Raw genomic sequence first — 21,693 nt, 5'->3', positions numbered from 1 at the left:
TTCAACAATCATTTAGCCAAAATCTTGAAACTATTCATACACTCTTGGACAAAAATAAGGAATCCCAATCTCTTGATAATTTTGTCATCATCTAATTGATTTCACATGGACCCTTTCAACGATGTAAAATATCACCATATTATAAAACAATCAATTAAAAATATCCTCTAATTCTAATTAAGAATTTATTAGGTCCTTTAGAAACAGCCTCTAAAATTACAAATTTTTATTCATCATTTTACCCTTTAATAACTCATAATCAGACATCAATAGACAAATATTTGAGCTTGACAATTTAAAATAGACATTAATTAATTGAAATTACCTGGTGCGGCATAACCAATAGTTCCTCTTAGTCCAAGGGAGCTTAATTTATTAGCAGAATAGTTAAGTCTGTCCGTAGAAATCATTTTTGATAAGCCGAAGTCACTTATATGACCAACCATTTCCTGATCAAGTAGAATATTGCTTGTCTTGAGGTCACAATGAATGAATGGTTCTTCACTATGATGGTGCAGATATTCAAGTGCATGAGCAACACCTATGGCCATACTTACTCTTTGGAAGAAGTTTAGGTTTCTCACCCTCTGTGGTTCATTCATGCCAGTAAGTGGATGTAACCAGTCCTCCAAGCTCCATTTTCCATGAACTCATAAACCAAGTATGAAATTTAACTTATTATGTACTAGATAAACAAGTATAATTAAGTATAACCAAGCTAGTTTGATTTTGATTTCGAATCAAGTACCCAAATTTTAAAAGTTATGCTACATTTGAGAACATTAATTTTGAATTGAGGTCAAGCTTTTTATAACTTTAACTCAGCTCAATTACAACCCTTAATCTCCTTTTTATATCGTAGAAAGCATCAAATCAAATGATTTTTTATTCCAACAAAGTATCGAAATTTTATTTCACTTTCCAGCTTTCAAGTTCATCAATTTTTTTTATGGGAATGTGCCAAACACATAATGCTTGTTTTAACTGGGATGCAACGACAACGGAAAGGTCTTCCTAAAGAAATTTCAATTATGTAATCCTGCCATATCTCATATTGGTACAAACAAAAAGCTGCAAGAATTAAGCAGATAAGGCTCGTTTAATAAGCCAAAAACAATATTTATTTATTTATTTAATAATAAAGTTTGTTTTCATTTATTGTTTATTTATTAATTTTTTTTAAAAATAGTAAAAAAGGCAAGGTAAGGACAAGACAAAAACAATTCTCCACGTGCTAGACGATGTAGGCGAAAGTAGCAAGTTGTATTAATGAAGGCTTTTGTAGTAATTCCTGATTTGTTTTGATTAATTTGTAGTAATACAATATTAATGACTATACAATACTGTAAATTAATATGTATACTCATAACCTTTATTCCAAACTTTTGCTTAAAATCTTCAATGAAATTGTTCCTAAACATAATTATATGTTAAATAAAAGAGAAAAAGAAACGAATAGTAAAATAATAAAAAAGAATAATTTATTTTAATCAGAAAGAAACAAATAAAAAAAATTGAATATGATAACCTAAATTGACCTAATGACCAAAAATCCTAAATTGGCCTAATGAAAAAAAAATCAATAAATTTTGCGCCTAAAAGAAATAAAATCCTAAGAACATGCAGGTGCATTGAAATCTCTTATGGTTATGAATGCGATTGAATGAGCGACAATGTTAATGGGTTTCAAACCATCCACAAGCTTCGGCTTCAACTCAGGTATCTCCAACGAGTCTAAAAGTTCCAATGGTGTTCCATTCAACAATACGACACTGCTTAAGATGTTCCCATCTTTTGGTGTCAAATGATACTCTTCTCGCTCTTTATGTCTTTTAAATTCAAAATTTGGACTCCCACCATTTAAATTTAGTTCATGGAAAAGATTGATCTCAAAAGAGGTGTTTTTGGATAAGTTGATGAAAACAAAAGAAACCCCGCGCTTCAACCAAACAAAAATATAATAAATAAAAAATTAATTTAAAATTAATTGAGTCAACCAAAATAATAAAAATTACCTCCTTTTTGGCACAATGAGAGTATACACGCAAATATGGAGAACCCTTATGTGTGACAGAAAGAACTTTACTCCCCATAACTCTATGCCATAAAAGCGCACTGCAAAAGATATTTTAACAAATAAAATTAAAACAAATGAAATTAACAACAAATATGGTGGAAAATACATGAAAGATACCCGTAATAATCTGGATTAGGAATGAATGTAGTAGTATTAAGAAGAGCGTAATTGCCACCGGTAGAAACTTGTCTACAACAAACTTTGTGGTTATAAATTGATGTCATTCCCAATTGGTCCAAGTACCTGTTGAAGTCATAAGTTAATCATTACAGGGCCTTAAAAATAATAAACTAACAAGATATTTGAAAAGAACTTACCAAAAGCCGAATGCAAATGTATACGACACTAATTGGCCGCCACAGTTATAAGCTCCACCCGATTCACTAACCCATGCACCAGACCATGGTGCAAATTTGTCAATAGCATTTGAAACATCTTTAAATGTCTAAGCAATTTGAGTCAAGAAAAATGGATCTTGGACATGACGAACCACATCTGGGTTATTGCCTGCATTAATCATCAAAAAAATTAAACAAATCATGGAACAACAATAAATAATAATAAAATATTTTAATTGATATATAGATAGATACCGGGTCCGAGATTATAAATATGATGTGTAACTCCATCAATAACGTCATGTCCTGAAGCACCCAAAAAAGTATCGAACCATTTCTTGTCATAGAAATCTCCCGGGCCTAAAATCTTAGGTTGAGTTTTAGGATTTGGATACATCTCTTTTACAAGATTTTTAAGTGTTGCCATATGTCTTTTCAGTTTCGGACTCTTTTCTTCCGATAAGAGCATTTAAACCAAATGTAACTTTAGCTCTGCAACATAAAAATAACATGAATAGCTGATATCGTAATTATTATTTAAAAATAATATATATGTCATAAATTTATACCGAGTTTGATTGAAAAAATCATTGAGTTCATCCCATCTCTTCATGTCAAGACATCCAATGGAGAAACCGAATAAGAAACCCTTGTCTTGTTTTTGGAATGGTTTGCAATTCTCAATATTATTTCGAACGTTGTACACCACTTGATCTTGCAACGAACCTCCAACTCTAATTCTCAAAGGATGAAATGCTAAAACAATAATTTATTCACCAACGTTAATTAGCATATTAGAAGCTGCTCATATAAATAAATAAAAACTAGTAAATAAAACATTCATTAGAAAAACTTCAATACTCACCTTTTACAGCCTTTTCAAGAATCTTGTTCTTCAAATCCTACAAATGGAACATATAATACAAATTAATAAACATCCAAGTAAATAAATAGTCTTTAACCAATATATACTCAAAACATAAAATAAAATTACCAAATTAAAAAGTCCAGCTTGACCCCAAGGACATTGATCGTAATCACACTTATTTGTAGGCCACCAATCAAGGGTAACACAAATAAAATCTTCATCGGTTTGAGCAATGGAAGTTGCTCCTTCAACCACAACTTCAACTTTTTCAGCTTTTGAGACCAAAAGGCATGATAGAAGCACAGCATTATACTTTTGAAATTTGTCATTGAAAAAAAAAGAAAACAAAACTTGAATAAATTGATATGATAAAATATGAATGAATCTATTGACTATTTATAGATCAATAATACACTTGGAACTAAACTCAAATAGGTTAGAGTTAAGATTAAATTGAAACAATTAAAAGATTTATTTGTATTATAACTCTCTAAAAGTAATAAATAATATCAGTAATTTGATTAAGATGAAAGTATTTTGATTATTTTAATCCAAATTACTGTAAGTTTTTAGTTGGGTTTGTATTTTGTTTTAATTAAAATTGTTGAAATATGATAGAGTTTTAGTTGGGTTTTTCTTTTATCATAGAGTTTTAGTTGGATTTTATAGATGAGAAAAAGTTAAAATTTATTAGGGAAAGTACCAGAGAGATTAGGGGTGATTGATAAGTCAAATAAAAAACATTAACCATGAGATTCGAATCCACGCCCGCATGTCAAAATTCATGTCCGCTCTACTGGTTGATCCAAACCAACTATGATTTGCCTTGATATAAGAAACATGCGTAATTAATTTTCCTTGATATGCCCTTAGACACAACTATACATAATATGGAAAGCACACTTGGACGGAGTGGACAATCAGGTAGAGTAGCGAGTGCCGTTGCAAATGAGAGGAAATTTGCCACATTAAAATTACCTTATGAGGATGTCCATTTTACATTAAAAAATTGCTCAGTAACAGTTGGATTTGTTTAGTGTTGAGTTGGGACCAAGACAACAAAAGTTCTTATAGTGAATAGCCTTATGCTTCATTTGTTGAAGTAAGGACTAATGGTCTGATTCGAGATTTTTTTAAGAATCGACTTTATATCAGAAAAAGAAATAATCCATGGAATTAATGATTTATTTCTGATAATAGTTGAGATCGTACCAATAAAAATCTGTTTGGTTCTAATGCAAGGATTTAACAATCGTTTAGCTAAAATCTCGAAACTATTTATACGCTCTTGGACAGAAATAAGGAATCTCAATCTTTGATAATTTTGTCATCATCTTATTGTTTCCAAATGGGTCCTTTCAACAATGTAAAATATCACGATGTGATAAAACGATCAATTAAAAAATATCCTCTAATTCTAATTAAGAATTTATTGGGTCCTTTAGAAGCAACCCTAAAATTGCAAATTTTTATTCATCATTTTACCCTTTAATAACTCATAATCAGACCTCAATAAATGAGACTTTTAAAATACTTAACTCTTATTTAATAGCTGAAAATGAGAAAAATTATAATTTCGATCTATGCTGTAACATCTTTTTGAATGCAGTAACAGTAAAATTAAATTGGTATTTTCCCATTGTCATTATCATCATAATTATTGTGAAAGATGTTGAAAAGTCAACAAAGGCAGGAAGCAACTTGTTAAAAAGGTGAAGCAAGTTGCACCGGATGTTGAAAAGTTAATGGATAATTGCAATTTTGGTCCCTAATTTTTTAGGCCATTTGTAAGTTAGTCCCCGAACTTCAACTATAAATAGACCTTCTCATTTTTCATTTCAACTATCCCAACCAATCTTTCTCTCTTAGTTTTCTCTCTTCTTCCATTTGAGAATTCTTAAGGAATTCTATTTGTTTGTAATATTTTGGAGATAGTAAAGTTATCATTTGGTGTTAGTGCCCGAGGACGTAGGTATAATTTACCGAACCTCGTTAAAACTCTTGTGTTCTTTCTTGTCCTATTTTTCTTTCAATATTTGAGGGTATAATAATAATATTTAATTGTGCTATTAAATTACTATAGAAGGATATTCGACTAAGGAAAGACTTGGTATTTAAGAGATCCTTGTGATCCACCTCTTCCCGGAATTGAACTTTGTGTGATTTTTAGTACAATAATTTACACGCTTCAATTCTATTGGAACAACAAGTGGTATCAAGAGCCAAGGTTAATCGTAGTATGCTCTGTGGTTACAGTTTAAACTGATCTTCCACATCAGAAAAGATTTCCTTAGGTATATTGAAAGATTATGGAGAAAACGGTCGGTGTAGGAGCTTCAACATCGTCCATATGGACAAGATCGACAATTGCAAATGCAAGATTGGCCGTGGAGATCTTTGATGGCAAGGGCCATTTTGGTATGTGGCAAAGTGAGGTTCTAGATGCCCTTTTTCAGCAGGGTCTAGACATTGCCATTGATGAAGAGAAACCAGATGATGTACAGGAGAAAGATTGGAAGGCGATCAATCGGTTGGCATGTGGCACAATTCGATCATGCCTTTCTTGAGAGCAGAGGTATGCTTTTTCAAAGGAGACTTCTACAAATAAGTTGTGGGTGGCACTTGAAGAAATTTTTTTGAAGAAAAATAGTCAAAATAAGCTCCACTTGAAGAAAAGACTGTTTCGCTTCACTTACGTCCCAAGTACCACAATGAATAATCACATCACTAAATTTAATCAGTTAGTCACTGATTTGCTAAATACGGATGAGACATTCAAAGATGAAGATTTGGCTTTGATGCTGTTGGGGTCACTTCCTGAGGAGTTTGAGTTTCTAGAAACTACTCTACTTCATGGCAGGAGTGATATATCTCTGAGCGAAGTCTGTGTGGCCTTATACAGTTATGAACAGAGAAAGAAGGACAAACAGAAAAACTCAATCAGAGATACAGAAGCTTTAGTAGTCTGAGGTCGTTTGTACACTCGGAAGAAAACTCAGAATGGGAGATCAAAGTCAAAGTCCAGACTTGGGAAAGATGAATGTGCCTTTTGTCATGAGAAAGGACACTGGAAGAAAAATTGTCCAAAGCTGAAGAATAAGGGAAAAGTCGTTGTAGATGCTTGTGTTAAAGCATGATACCAAAGACTCTAAACTATCACCGTTGCATCATCATCGTGCTCCATTCAGATGAATGGATATTGGATTCGGGTTGTACCTATCATATGTCCCCTAACCGGGAGTGGTTCTCTGATTTAGTAGAACTAAATGGAGGAGTTATTTATATGGGCAATGACAATGCCTGTAAAACTGTTGGGATAGGTTCAATCCAATTAAAGAATCAAGATGGATCAAGAAGAGTTCTGACTGATGTTCGGTACGTGCCCAGTTTGAAGAAAAATCTCATCTCATTGGGAGCCTTAGAATACAATGGTTCAGTTGTTACTATGAGAGATGGGGTTTTGAAAGTGATATCTGGCGCACTTGTGATATTGAAGGGCATCAAGAAAAATAACTTGTATTACTACCAAGGTGGTACAGTTATTGGAGCAGTCGCTGCAGCTTCCGATAACAAAGAATTGGACTCAATGCAGTTGTGGCATATGAAGTTGGGACATGCCAGTGAAAAATCCTTACAAATTCTGGCAAAGCAAGGATTGTTGAAAGGTGCAAAGGCTTGCAAATTAAAATTTTGCGAGCATTGTGTTCTGGGAAAGCAAAAGAGAGTGAAATTCAGTACTGCTATCCATAAGACAAAAGGTATTTTAGAATATGTTCACTCAGATGTGTGGGGGCCTTCCAAAACACCTTCGTTGGGAGGAAAACACTACTTTGTTACTTTTGTTGATGACTTTTCCAGAAGAGTTTGGGTGTATACCATGAGAACTAAGGATGAAGTGCTTAGAGTTTTTCTTAAATGGAAAACTATGATCGAAAACCAGACTGGCAAGAAAATCAAGTGGCTTAGGACGAATAATGGAGGGGAATATAGAAGTGATCCATTCTTCGATGTGTGCCAAGAGTATGGTATTGTTCGACACTTCACAGTTAGGGATACACCACAACAGAATAGAGTGGCAGAGCGTATGAATCGAACATTGCTGGAGAAAGTTCGATGTATGTTGTCCAATGCTGAGTTGGGCAAGCAATTTTGGGCTGAGGCTGTGACATACGCTGGCCATCTTGTTAATCGTTTGCCATCATCTGCATTAGAAAGAAAAACTCCCATGGAGGTATGGTCTGAAAACCTGCCATGATTATGATTCCTTACATGTGTTTGGATCCACTGCATATTACCATGTGAAGGAGTCAAAGTTAGATCTGAGGGCAAAGAAAGCTCTCTTTATGGGAATCACTTCTGGAGTGAAGGGATTTCGTCTTTGGTACTTAGACACAAAGAAAATGATCTGTAGTAGAGATGTTACATTTGATGAATCTACCACATTGAAAAAGGTGGCAGATGAAGATATTCAGACAAGCGATACTCCACAGCAGGTAGAGTGTACTCCAAAACAGGTAGAGTTTGAGCAGATGGGGATTTTCCCAGTTAATAAGTCTAATTCTCCAGCCACAATAGAGGAATTAGAGGTTGAAGAGGTTCTGACCCAAGAACCGTTAAGTACACCAGAACCAGTTGCAGTTGCAAGGCCACGGAGAGAAATTCGTAGACCTGCTCGATTTATTGATATGGTGGCCTACGCCCTTCCCGTTGTTGATGATGATATTCCTGTCACTTATCAAAAAGCAATCCAAAGCTTAGAAAGTGACAAATGGAAAAGCGCCATAGATGAAGAAATGCAGTCTCTCTGGAAGAATAATACTTGGGAATTGGCGCAATTACCGAAAGGTAAAAGGGCAATCGGATGCAAGTGGGTATTCGCAAAGAAAGATAGATCTCCTAGCAAGAAACATGTTCGCTACAAGGCAAGATTGGTAGCTAAAGGCTATGCTCGAAGGAGGAATTGACTACAATGATGTATTTTCCCTGTAGAAGCATTCCTCCATCGAATTTTGTTGGCCTTGGTAGCACAGCTTGAATTTGGAGCTAGCTTAACTTGATGTTAAGAAGGCTTTCTTGCATGGTGAGTTAGAAGAGAGATCTATATGACTCACCCAAGGATACACATATGCTGGTGGTAGAAATTGGGTTTGTAAGTTGAACAAATCGCTATATGGATTGAAGCAATCCCGAGGCATTGGTACAAGCGATTTGATAGCTTTATGAGAAGGCGTATACACAAGAAGCAAATATGACAATTGTGTGTATTTGTAGAAGTCTGATGACGGATCTTTCATTTATCTACTCTTGTATGTTGATGATATGTTAATCGCTCAAGAGCCAAAAGAGATAGATAAGTCAAGGCTCAGTTGAATCAAGAGTTCGAGATGAAAGATCTAGGTAAGGCCAAGAAGATTCTCGGTATGGAGATAAGTAGAGATAGACAGAGAGGCAAGCTTTGTTTGAATTAGAAGCAATATCTGAAAAAGGTATTACAATGTTTTAGTGTAAATGAAAACACAAAACATGTAAGTACCCCACTTGCTTCTCATTTGAAACTTAGTGCTCAATTATCTCTAAAAACTGAAGAAGAAAGAGAATATATGGCAAAAGTCCCATATGCTAATGCAGTTGGGAGTTTGATGTATGCGATGGTATGTACGTGGCCTGACATTTCACAAGCTGTTGGAGTTGTGAGCAAGTATATGCATGATCCTAGAAAAGGACATTGGCAAGCTGTGAAATGGATTCTACGGTATCTTCGAAAAATCGTAGATGTTGGTTTAATTTTTGAACAGGATGAAGCACTTGGTCAGTTTGTAGTTGGATATGTTAATTCCAACTTTGCTAGTGATTTAGATAAACATCGTTCAACTACGGGGTATCTGTTTACTCTTGCTAAAGCCCCAGTGAGTTGGAAGTCTACCTTATAGTCTCTGATGTCATGTCTACTACAGAGGCGTAATATATGGCGCTTCTAAGTCATTAAGGAGGCTATTTGGCTTAATGGATTGTTGAAAGACTTGGGAGTTGTTCAAAGTCACATTAGTCTATATTGTGACAGTCAGAGCGCTATTCATTTAGCGAAAAATCAAGTCTATCATTCAAGAACCAAGCATATCGACGTAAGATATCACTTTATGAAGGAAGTCTTTGAAAAAGGAAAAATTCTACTTCAGAATATTCCGACAGCAGATAATCCCGCAGATATGATGACCAAGGTGGTAACAACAATCAAGTTTAATCATTGTTTGAACTTGATTAACATCCTGAGAATTTGAGCACCTTCAGGTGTATGGCGCTCGAGAGCGCATTTGTAGGTACTACAAAAGATAGCTTTATCGAATTTGGGGAGTTGAAGGAAGTGTGTGAAGATGTGATTATCCTAATCAAATCTTCAAGGTGGAGATTTTTGAAAAGTCAACAAAGGTAGGAAGCAACTTGTTAAAAAGGTGAAGCAAGTTGCACCGAATGTTGAAAACTTGAATGGGATAATTGTAATTTTGGTCCCTAATTTTTTAGGCCATTTGCAAGTTAGTCCCTGAACTTCAACTATAAATAGACCTTCTCATTTTTCATTTCAACTATCCCAACCAATCATTCTCTCTTAGTTTTCTCTCTTCTTCCATTTGAGAATTCTTAAGGAATTCTATTTGTTTGTAATATTTTGGAGATAGTAAAGTTATCATCTGGTGTTAGTGCCCGAGGACGTAGGTATAATTTACCGAACCTCGTTAAAACTCTTGTGTTCTTTCTTGTCCTATTTTTCTAACAATATTTGAGGGTATAATAGTAGTATTTAATTGTGCTATTAAATTACTATAGAAGGGATATTCGACTAAGGAAAGACTTGGTATTTAAGAGATCCTTGTGATCCACCTCTTTCCCGGAATTGAACTTTGTGTGATTTTTAGTACAATAATTTACATGCTTCCGACCCTATTGGAATAACAAAAGAAACATCCACAAGAATTAACATAATTCCAACTCTGAATATGTTGGAGGAAACAAATTTAATGCTTCAATTCATCCCCATTACAACTATTATTTACATGAATTAAAGATCACTCTCATACTCTACAACTTCGTTCGATAATGTTGATTATTATTAATTTACTACATTTTGTCCTGAAATTTAAAGAATTAATGGCAAGTAAATAAATATTTAATAATATTATATAATTATTATTTAAGTGTTTTTATCTTTTACGTTAATAAATTTAATATTACATAAAAATGTGATATTACACATAAGTTGAAGGTGGTAATTTTTCTCCTTTCCAGTACGTGATGGGTGGCTATTTTCAAAGTGATCTTTTCTGATAAAATGCAGTTTTATCTCAATTATTGGTGCTTATCGCTGTTGCCTAGGAAGCCTATGAATAGAAAGTAGACTGCAGAGTTAAAGTGCTCGTTTTTGTTGGGTAGAGAGTTGTGAATTGTTACTTTGTCAAAGTATTCTCGTTGCCTGGTTTTACAGTCAATTTTAGGCATTATTTGAGAGTGAATTGAACTTGTGTAAGTGAGATTTGGGTGATTGGTTGTAACTAGTTCGGATTAGTTATTGGGGCTGCAAATACATCTTGTAGAAGTGTAATTTGAACTTTCACCAGTGGGTGATTGAATTAATTGAGGAATAAGAGACCATTCACTTAGCGAGACTCCGCATAGTATGTAAAAATAAAATAAAATAAAATAAAGAACACACAAATTTTACGTGGAAACCCTTTCGGGAAAAAATCATAGGCAGAGGAGAAGAAAATTCACTATATCGAAAAATTTGAATCAATACAAGAGGAATAGACTATGTCTATTTATAGGCTTGTAAAGCCATATTCTAGTAGGATTTAAACACCTTATCCTAATCAATATAAAATAGATGGAGTTTAATAAGGTTTAAAAAACCTTATTCTAAAATAAAATAAAAGAAGTCTAGTTCTATATGGATTTTACTTTTATTTTATTTTCCATCATATTTTATTTAAAGAAGAATTTGGGTCACCTAATTCTAACAATCTCCACCTTGACACAAATTCTCAATGAACAAGTTCTTCATCGCAAACTTTCAATAAACAAGTTCTCCACCTCTTCCATAAAACCCTTAAGGGTTTAACTTCAACAATGAACACCAACCAAGTCTAAGCAATGCTCAAACTTGGTTATAGGAAGTGACTTAGTCATCATATCTGCAGGATTTTCATGAGTACTAATTTTGCTCACAACAATATCACCACGAGCAATAATATCACGAACAAAATGATACCGAACATCAATGTGTTTTGTTTTCTCATGAAACATTTGATCTTTTGTAAGAAAGAAGGCACTCGATCGTCACAAAATATCTGATCGATTTGAAGGTCTTCATTGAGCTCACTAAATAGTCCTTCAACCAAATAGCTTCTTTACAAGCCTCAATAATCGCCATGTACTCAGCTTCAGTGGTAGACAAAGCGACTGTAGTTTGCAAAGTGGCTTTCCAACTAATTGCACAACCTCCGATTGTAAAGACGTAACTTGTGAGAAATCTTCTTTTATCAAGGTCTCCAGCAAAATCAGCATCAACATACCCTATGACTCCATCTTTAGTTCTTCCAAACTGTAAGCAAACATCAGTAGTGCCTCGTAAGTATCTTAAAATCCACTGAACTGCTTTCCAATGTTCTTTACCGGGATTTGCCATGTATCTGCTAACTACACTGACTGCATATGATAAATTTGGACATGAACAAACCATAGCATACATGAAAGATCCCACTACACTAGAGTATGAAACATGTGACATGTACTCAATCTCATCATCTGATTGTGGAGATAAAGTCGATGAAAGTCTGAAATGGGCTGCTAAAGGAGTACTAACAGGCTTAGCACTCTGCACATTGAACCTGCAAAGAACTTTCTCAATGTACCCCTTCTGACTTAGGTATAATTTACTTGCTTTTCTATCTCTGAGAATCTCCATACCAAGTATCTTCTTTTCTGGTCCTAAATCTTTCATCTCAAATTCTTCACTTAGTTGGGCTTTGACCTTTCTTATCTCTCCTTTATCTTTTGCTGCTATCAACATGTCATCAACATAAAGAAGTAGATACACAAAAGAACCATCACTGTTTTTCTTAAAGTAAACACAACTATCTAAAATACTTCTTTTGAAATCATGAGAAGTCATAAATGAATCAAACCTCTTGTACCACTGTCTTGGTGATTGTTTCAAACCATAAAGGGACTTTTTTAGCAAGCAAACATAGTCTTCTTTTTCTAAAACTGTAAAACCTTCTGGTTGTTGCATGTAAATATCCTCCTCAAGTTCTCCATGTAAAAATGCAGTTTTTACATCTAACTACTCAAGCTCCAAATCATGCATGGCCACAATACCAAGCAAAGCTCGAATCGAACTATGCTTAACAACTGGGGAGAACACATCTGTGAAGTCCACTCCCGAATTTGATCAGTAACCCTTTGCAACAAGTCTTGTTTTATATCCGGGTTCTTCAACTCTTGGAGTCCCTTCTTTCTTTTTAAACACCCATTTACAACGAACAACACTTTTACCTTTAGAGTTTCACAAGATCCCATGTTCTGTTTTTGTGGAGTGATTCCATCTCCTCTTGCATAGCAAACATCCACTTTTCTGAGTCTTCACAGCTAACCACCTCAGAATAATTAGATGGCTCTTGATTCGCATCTATATCTTCACCACATTTAAGGCATAAGCAACTAGATCACCTCGTCATACTTCTTTGGAGGTTTAATTTCTCTTCTAATTTGCTTTTGGCGATAGAGTATTGCGGTGAAGAAGTAACTCTATTCTCAATTTTGTACTAGCTTGAGGAGTCGACTCAGATTAACTGATGCTCCACCGCTTTTGATTTTCTTTATTGGAAGAGTCTTTAAGAGATAAGTTAGGTAGCATAGCGCTTTCATCAAAAACAACATCTCTGCTAATCACAACTTTTCTATTTTCAAGACACCATAACTTATACCCTCTTACACCAGCTTTATAACTAAGAAAAACACATTTAATAGATCTCGGTTCCAATTTTCCATTATCAACATGAGCATACGTAGGACATCCAAAGATCTTTAAATCAGAATAGTTAGCAAGATTACCAGACCATACCTCTTGTGGAGTCTTTTTCTCAATGGCAATGGATGCGGATCGGTTGATCAAAAAATATACAGTAGAGGCTGCTTCTACCCAAAACGACTTCGGTAAGTTGGCATTTGACAACATACATCGAACCTTCTCCATGATCGTTTTATTCATTCGTTCTGCAATGCCATTTTGCTGTGGAGTATGATGAACTGTCAAGTGTCTCACGATCCCTTCTAACTTACACAATCTATTAAACTTATCAGAACAGAATTCTAAGCCATTGTCTGTGCGGAGGTATTTTATTTGTTTTCTCGTCTGTTTTTCAATCATAATTTTCCAAGACTTAAATGCAGAAAACACAGCGTTTTTCGCTTCAGGAAGAACGCCCAAACTTTTCTTGGAAAAATCATCAATAAAGGTTAGCATATAATTAGCTCCACCTCTCAAGGCACTCTAAATGGCCCCACAGATCGTAATGAATATACTCCAATATCCCTTCGTGTTATGGATTCCTCTAGTGAATCGAACTCTCTTTGCTTCCCAAAAATACAAAGGTGCTCACAGAAATTTAGTTTGCAAATTCCTTGCCCATCAAGAAGTCCTCTTTGCTCAATTCTACCATGCCATTCTCACTCATATGCCCTAGGCGCATATGCCAAAGTTTAGTAATATCATCATCTGACAAGAAAGATGAAGTGACAACTACATCGCCAAGAATAGTAGAACCTCGCAAAACATATAACTTGGCGCCTTTCTTTGCCCTTTCATCACAACAAGGAACCTTTGGAAATCTTTAAAACCTCACTTTCAACTGTATCTGCACCTTTTGAATCAAAAGTACCCAATGAAATTAAATTTCTCTTCAATTCTGGAACATGTCGTACCTCACTAAGTGTTCTGACAACTCCATCAAACATCTTAACTTTAACTGTTCCAACACCTGCGATTTTACACGAAGTATTATTTCCCATTAAAATAACACCTTCAGACACTGTTTCGTAAGTTGTAAACCAATCCCGATTGGGACTCATGTGGAAGGTGTAGCCTGAATCAAATATCCACTCCTCACTTACTTTAGAATCATTAACAGAAGCGACTAGAAGTTCACCATCGCTGTAGTCTTCCACAACATCAGCTTCACCGGAATTTTCTGGTTGTTTTCCCTTTTGATTCGCAGCCTCCCTTTTAATCTTATTTTGTAGCTTATAGCACTCAGATTTAATTTTCCCTTTTTTCTTGCAGAAGTTACAAGTTTTACCTCTATTTGAAGACTTCGATCTACCCTTAGATTTACCACGAGGATTCCGTTCCTATGTCCTACCACGATCATCATCAGCATTCCAATCTTGTCTCCCACGAATAATGAGACCCTCTCCCTGAGAGTCGGGTTTAACCACAAGATGTTTCATCTTATCATACGAGGTTAAAGAATCATAAACCTCATAAACTGTGAGAGACTCACGGCTATATAAAATCATGTCTCTAAAGGTTGAATAAGACGGGGGCAACGAACAAAGTAGAATCAACCCTAGATCTTCCTTATCATACTGAACCTCCATGGCCTCCAAGTTTGAGAGAATTTATTTAAACACTGTTAAGTGTTCATGTACAGACGCACCTTCCTCCAAACGATAAGCATAAAGACGCTGCTTCATATGCAACTTGCTTATTAGAGTTTTCGACATACATATTTGTTCTAGCCTCTTCCACAATGCAGCGACAGTCTTCTCTTTCATCACATTCTGCAAAATTTTGTTTGACAAATGCAGATGTAATTGTGTTAACGCCTTTCGATCCTTACGTTTCTTCTTTTCATCTGTTAATGTCGAAGGCATCTTATCTATCCCTAGCAGGGCATCCTCCAGATCCATCTGCGCAAGAACTGCTTGCATCTTAATCTACCACAATACAAATCTGGTGTTGCGATCCAACAGCGAAATTTCATACTTCAAAGACGTCATTACTGTAATTGAGATGAACAACCCGAAAACTCTGATACCAATTTGTAAAAATAAAATAAAATAAAGAACACACAAATTTTACGTGGAAACCCTTTCAGGAAAAAACCACGGGCAGAGGAGAAGAAAATTCACTATGTCGAAAAATTTGAATCAATACAAGAGGAATAGACTATGTCTATTTATAGGCTTGTAAAGCCATATTCTAGTAGGATTGAAACACCTTATCCTAATCAATATAAAATAGATGGAGTTTAATAAGGTTTAAAAGACCTTATTCTAAAATAAAATAAAAGAAGTCTAGTTCTATATGGATTTTACTTTTATTTTATTTTCCATCGTATTTTATTTAAATAAGAATTTGGGTCACTTAATTCTAACATAGTAGGATTATTTTTAGACTACGTTAACAAACAAAAATTTCTCTTTACTTTCACTATTTCTATTTTTGTTTTACTGTTTGAACAATTTTGTGATTGAAGACGATATTGCACAGCCAGTCAATACTCACAGCAAACTAATGTGTTTTTCTAACACAAACTTTTTTTTTCTCTAAATTAGGAATAACCCTAATTCTTAATCAACAATAACGATGTTAATTGAGCTCAAACTCGAGTGAATTGTAATAATAATTGTTAATAAATTTAAGATAAATTTCATCTTAATTTTCACCATATCCACGAGCCCGGGGCATTTTAATTCTTATATGTTAGTTATAGTTAATTTTTTTGTGTTGATAAAAGAGAAATGCAATTTTTAATTATGTAAAGTATAAAATATTTTGCATATACATTTTAAATTAAGAAATCATAGAAATGAAAACAACAAGATAATAACTATACAAGAGAAGGGCAACTAAAACTGAACCAGTAACCTCACCTCATACACCCTATCTTATTGCCCTATTTCCTCGTTGGTACAAATCACCAGCCCAATCAGCATCACTATACATGTAGAGATTAAGTCATAACAATTAGATATTTCAGTACCAAGATTATTTGTTTGTTGCATATAATGTAACGTTGGTTTGATTTCTCTCCAGTGTAATTCAGATGGATTATGCATGAATTGTGATAATTTATTAATAGAGTAACAAATATCTAGCCTCGTGAATGTCAAATATTGTAGTTTTCCAAGCACTCTTCTAAACTCTATAGCATGAGGGGACCTAGTTCCATCGTTTGAGACCAAAACTTTTAAAGAACACCCAGGGGTTTGAACACCTTTGCTCTTATGCATATTTGTCTCAAGAAGAATAGCATGAACAAATTTGGATTGAGATAGTAATAAGCCATATGCATCAGGAGTATGAATCACTTTAACAGCTAGGAAGAATTTCAACCCTACAAGATCTTTAATAAAAATTTTACAGACAAAGATGAAATGAGATTTTTTGTAACACCCCAAACCTGGCCTAGACATTATGATCAGATCTTGAAGGTCACGTTTTTGCTTCTAAACATATCTTATTCTTGTATTAGAAAATTTTTTTGCGAAAACTTGACAGTTGTTAAGTGTGTGTCTTCCAAAATGTTTGAATATATCTTCAAGTCTATTAAAATAATCATACTATCAACTTTATTTATTTCTTTAATAAAAACTCGATTTCTTGATTAAACATTTGCAGCAGAAACATTCTTAACCCGTTTAATTAAAAGCGGTTATTCAAATTTAGTTTACGAAAAATCATATTGTATATAGTTTCAGTTTAATAAAATCAATAAAACCATTTAAAAATCCATAATGTTAATAATGTCCAAAAACCGATAAACATTCCCAAATAAAAAGTCCATAAAGTTTAATTGTAAGTTCAAAATAGACCGTCTTATATGTGAATGAAAAATCCAACTCTCATACACAACTCAATCCTAAGTCTACGGATTACCTGAAATGATAAAATAATTGGATAAGTTAGAAGCCCGGTGTGCGACTTGGCCCAAAAACAAATCAGATATTCACATAACACATAGATAGCATATCAGAGCAAAATTTCAGTTACAGAGCATGTTTGATTATGTAATGTCATACAAAATAATCCTACCTCTAACCGCTACACACCATCTCCATTTCACCCAACACAGTAATTAGGGTGATTATGTACACATCCGACCTATACAACAAACACTATAAAAGTATGTAGTTGAGCTGCCAAATATAATGCGAAAAATCGCCAGAATAGATAAACAGATTTTGCGGTTAAATTGCCATATTTACAGAACATAATCTGTCAAAACTTCCTCTACACCATATTCATAGCCCACCCCAACGCACATGCAACATCATAGCTCATATACAGATATACTCAGATTAATCATGCTCAATTATGCATGTAGCAGATCAGAGACATGTTAATGGTGAATACAGGTTTACAGATTAGATATATAGTTTACACAACTTAGCATGCTTTTAGAAAATATGCATACAATAATAATATATTCAATAGTATCTATCGGTCTACAAACGTAACCATTTAACAGATTTAACAGTATCACTAACCTCGAACCAATGACCCAAGATACAACCCTAACTAAACAGCTCAACATGGGTCCACATCCCTGTGTGGCCCATACACCCATACACACGCCTATGTGGCGCCGATGATTTCGGTTTTTCATCATTTTACGAATTTCTGAGTTAGTGCCACACACCTAATTGTTCCTAGGATGTTAACAAAACAACATCACTCCAAGTTCCGCACACACGACATCCATAATTAAACTGTACTAGATATTCAACCCTTACTCAACTAAAGATTTCAACCACAATACAATAATCATTCGATCCTTGCCAAAATTATACGACCAGCCCAAGCTAGTGTATTTGGCCACTTATCTAGAAAAGAAGCAATTCCTAAGGAACTCAGTTCGCCAGTGGAGTGTTCGTTAGACAGTCTTCACCTAATAAAAAATCACAAGAAACAACAATTAACCACCAACTCTTCCATCATCCAACAACCAAAACCTCTCGAGTGAAACTAAAACAACACACCTAAGAATCGAATAGAAAACACTTACAAAACAAATAATGATTACTATACCAAATTTTCCTAACCATGCATGGCCCAGCAACAAATTAGAAAACTACAAAGACCGGAATGGATGGTGTTGGTGTTATAAAAAAAACAAATTTGAACAACAAGGCTCGAGACTTGGCCAACAAACTAGCAGAAAATATTAGATTAAAAGGAAGAAAATGAAGCAAGAACTTGAGAGAGTATATTGAATGAATAAACTTGATAAAAATTCATTAAAAATGAACAATGGCATAATACCAATACAAATATCAAACATTTTTTCCGATGGAAGTAAGGAAAACATCACCTAAACACTACCTAACTTCACTAATTACTTGAAAATGAAAGACTATGCTTAAGACTTGGTAAAGTCGTTCTATCACTCAAATGTCAACAAAAATACATCATGAACTTAGTTCTAATTCAACTAGATTACAAAAGGTGACTTAGAGTAACAAAATAAGTTGAAATTTGATAGCAACATTGAATTTCAGCTGCTGCATGCATGGCTCGACAGCTTGTGTTGCTTCTTGATTGCTTTTGCTGCATAGTGACCAGCTTCAACACTCCTCCTTGGTCTCTATGTTGCAAACTCCCATTTGCTCTCTCAATTCAATAAAATTTGATACATTAAGAGGTTTAGTTAGGATGTCAGCAAGTTGCTCTTTAGAACTGCAATGAACCAGTTTCACTTCTCTAGCTAGTTCCATTTCTCTAACAACATGAAGCTTGATATTGAAGTGCTTTGTTCTTCCATGAAAAATCAGATTCTTTGCAATTGCAACAGAAGATTTGTTGTCACACATTATCTCTGTTGCTCCCTCTTGATGCAAGTTTAAATCAGTCAAGACTTTTCTTAGCCACACAGCTTGGTTAACAGCTCCTGCTGCTGCTACATACTCTGCCTTAATAGTTGACTGAGCAACCACATTTTATTTATTCGAACTCCAGCAAAATATGGCTGAGCCAAGGGTGAAAACAGACCCTAAGGTGCTCTTCATGTTATCCATCGAGCCAGCCCAGTCACTGTCAGTATAGCTAACCAGTCTAAGACTTTCAACCTTGCTATACAACATTTCATAGCTCAGGGTACCTTTGATGTACCTGAGAACCTTTTTTGCTGCTTGAAAATGCTTCTGATTGCAACAATGCATGAACCTCGAGAGTAAGCTTACACCAAACATAATGTCTGGCCTTGTGGCAATGAGGTATAATAAACAACCAATTAGACTCCTATAAACAGATTCATCAACTTACTCAGAAATGACTTGCCTCGATAGTTTTTCTCCCATAACAACAGGAGTGCTTGTTGCTTTGCTATTTTGCATGGTAAATTTGGTCAAAATTTTAGAGGCAAAGGTTTTCTGACTTAAGAATATTCCATTTTCAATTTGTGACACTTCCATACCAAGAAAGTAGGTCATCCCTCCAAGATCAGACATTTCAAACACCAGCTCCATCTTAGCTTTAAAATCGGCCAACATTGCTTGATCTCCTCCTATGACCAAAAGATCATCAACATACAGAGACACAATGAGCTGTGTTACAACTCCTCCCTTCTTAACATACAATGCTGGTTCATTAAGGCTTCTTTGAAATCCCAAACTGAGTAGATAGTTGTTGATTCTGCTATACCAGGCCTTTGGTGCCTGTTTCAAGCCATACAATGCTTTCTTTAGCTTGTAAACCATGTCTTCCTTGTCTGGCACTTTGAAGCCTTGAGGTTGCTCTACATAAATTTCTTCCTCAAGAAAACCATTGAGAAATGCTGACTTTACATCGAGCTGGTGGATTTTCCACTCCATCTAAGCTGCTAAGGCAACCAGTAGCCTGATGGTGTCTAGCCTGGCCACTGGTGCAAATGTCTCTAGGTAGTCCAAACCATACTTCTAGCTAAACCCATTCACAACTAGCTTTGCTTTAAGCTTGTTCAAGCTCTCATCAGTATTATGTTTGGCTCGATAGACCCATTTTACCCCAATGACCTTCCTGTTGGCTGGTTTTTTAACTAATTCCCATGTCTGATTCTTTTCAATCATGGCTATCTCATCAGCCATTGTCTGTTTCCAGCCTGCATGAGCTTCAGCATCCTCAAAATAACTTGGTTCTATTTGAGCTACTTGAGCTCTTTCATAGATCTCAGCCAATGTCCTTGTTCCCCTAACTGGTTCATCATTTATGTCCATTTCAGGACCATTTTGATCAGCTTCAATCTGATCAGCCACAAGATCTTCAAAAACTGCCTCTGGCTCATTTTTGTCCTAATTCCAGCATGTTTTTTCATTGAACACTACATCTCTGCTCACTGTCACTTTGTTTGTTGAAGAATCAAGAATCATGTAGCCCTTTTTTACTGGACTATAGCCTACCAGAATGCTTGCTTGAGCTTTCTTATCCAGCTTGCTTCTTTTAACAACAGGTACTTAAGCATAACACAAGCAACCAAAGACTCTCAGGTGAGCCAATGAAGGCTTGAACCCGAACCAGACGTCAAATGGTGTTTTGCAAGTCAATACCTTTGTAGGAAGCCTGTTCTGAATGTACACTGCTGTATTGATTGCCTCTGCCCACAAATTTTTAGGCAAATTTTTCTCAAACAGTAAGCACCTGGCCATATCCATTAAACTTCTATTCTTTCTTTCACTAACACCATTCTGTTGCGGTGTATAGATGTTGGTAAGCTGATGCTTGATGCCTGCATCTTCACAAAATGCTTGAAATTGAGCTGAGGTGTACTCAGTTCCATTGTCAGACCTTAGGGTTTTAAGCTTGCAACCAGTTTCTATCTCAACAGTTGTCTTGAACTTTAAAAACACAGAGGCCACTTCTGATTTCTACTTCAAGAAGAAAATCCAGAAAAATCTGGCGTGATCATCAATAAATAAGATGAAATACTTGCTTCCATTTAATGATTCAATCTTCATGGGGCCACACACATCAGTGTGCATAAGCTGAAGCTTCTTAAAGGCTCTTCAGGCCTTGTTTGAGGGAAATGGTTTCCTGGCTTGCTTTCCAAGTTGACATGTCTCACAAACATCCTCCTTCTTAACTGAGTGGATGAAGTTTTCAACAGATCTTTCTTGCTTAGCTGGTCCATGGATCTGTAGTTGGCATGACCAAGCCTTTGATGCCAAAGCTTGGACTCATCTGAAGAAGCAGCATAGGCACTATCTAGGCCTTTGTTCCAGTCTACAACAAAACTCTTGTCTGTCATGGCTACTGTCATAAGCATGGATCCTTTTAGATCATTGGTTTGGAATTCATTGTCCTTGAATACAATAGTATAACCTTTCTCAAGCAACTGAGCTATGCTGAGCAAATTTCTATCAATTTCAGGTACTAATAGCAC

General features: G+C 35.2%; 1 pseudogene; it reads right to left on the bottom strand.

Moving 5' to 3' along the window:
- Positions 1 to 1,612: 1,612 nt before the first annotated feature.
- LOC108487733 (heparanase-like protein 2) lies at positions 1,613 to 20,149 on the bottom strand (annotated as a pseudogene).
- Positions 20,150 to 21,693: the final 1,544 nt, after the last annotated feature.

This window comes from Gossypium arboreum, unplaced genomic scaffold (genome assembly GCF_025698485.1).
Source record: "Gossypium arboreum isolate Shixiya-1 unplaced genomic scaffold, ASM2569848v2 Contig00323, whole genome shotgun sequence".
Taxonomy (NCBI): domain Eukaryota; kingdom Viridiplantae; phylum Streptophyta; class Magnoliopsida; order Malvales; family Malvaceae; genus Gossypium; species Gossypium arboreum.
This window is presented reverse-complemented; position numbering and strand designations above follow the sequence as displayed.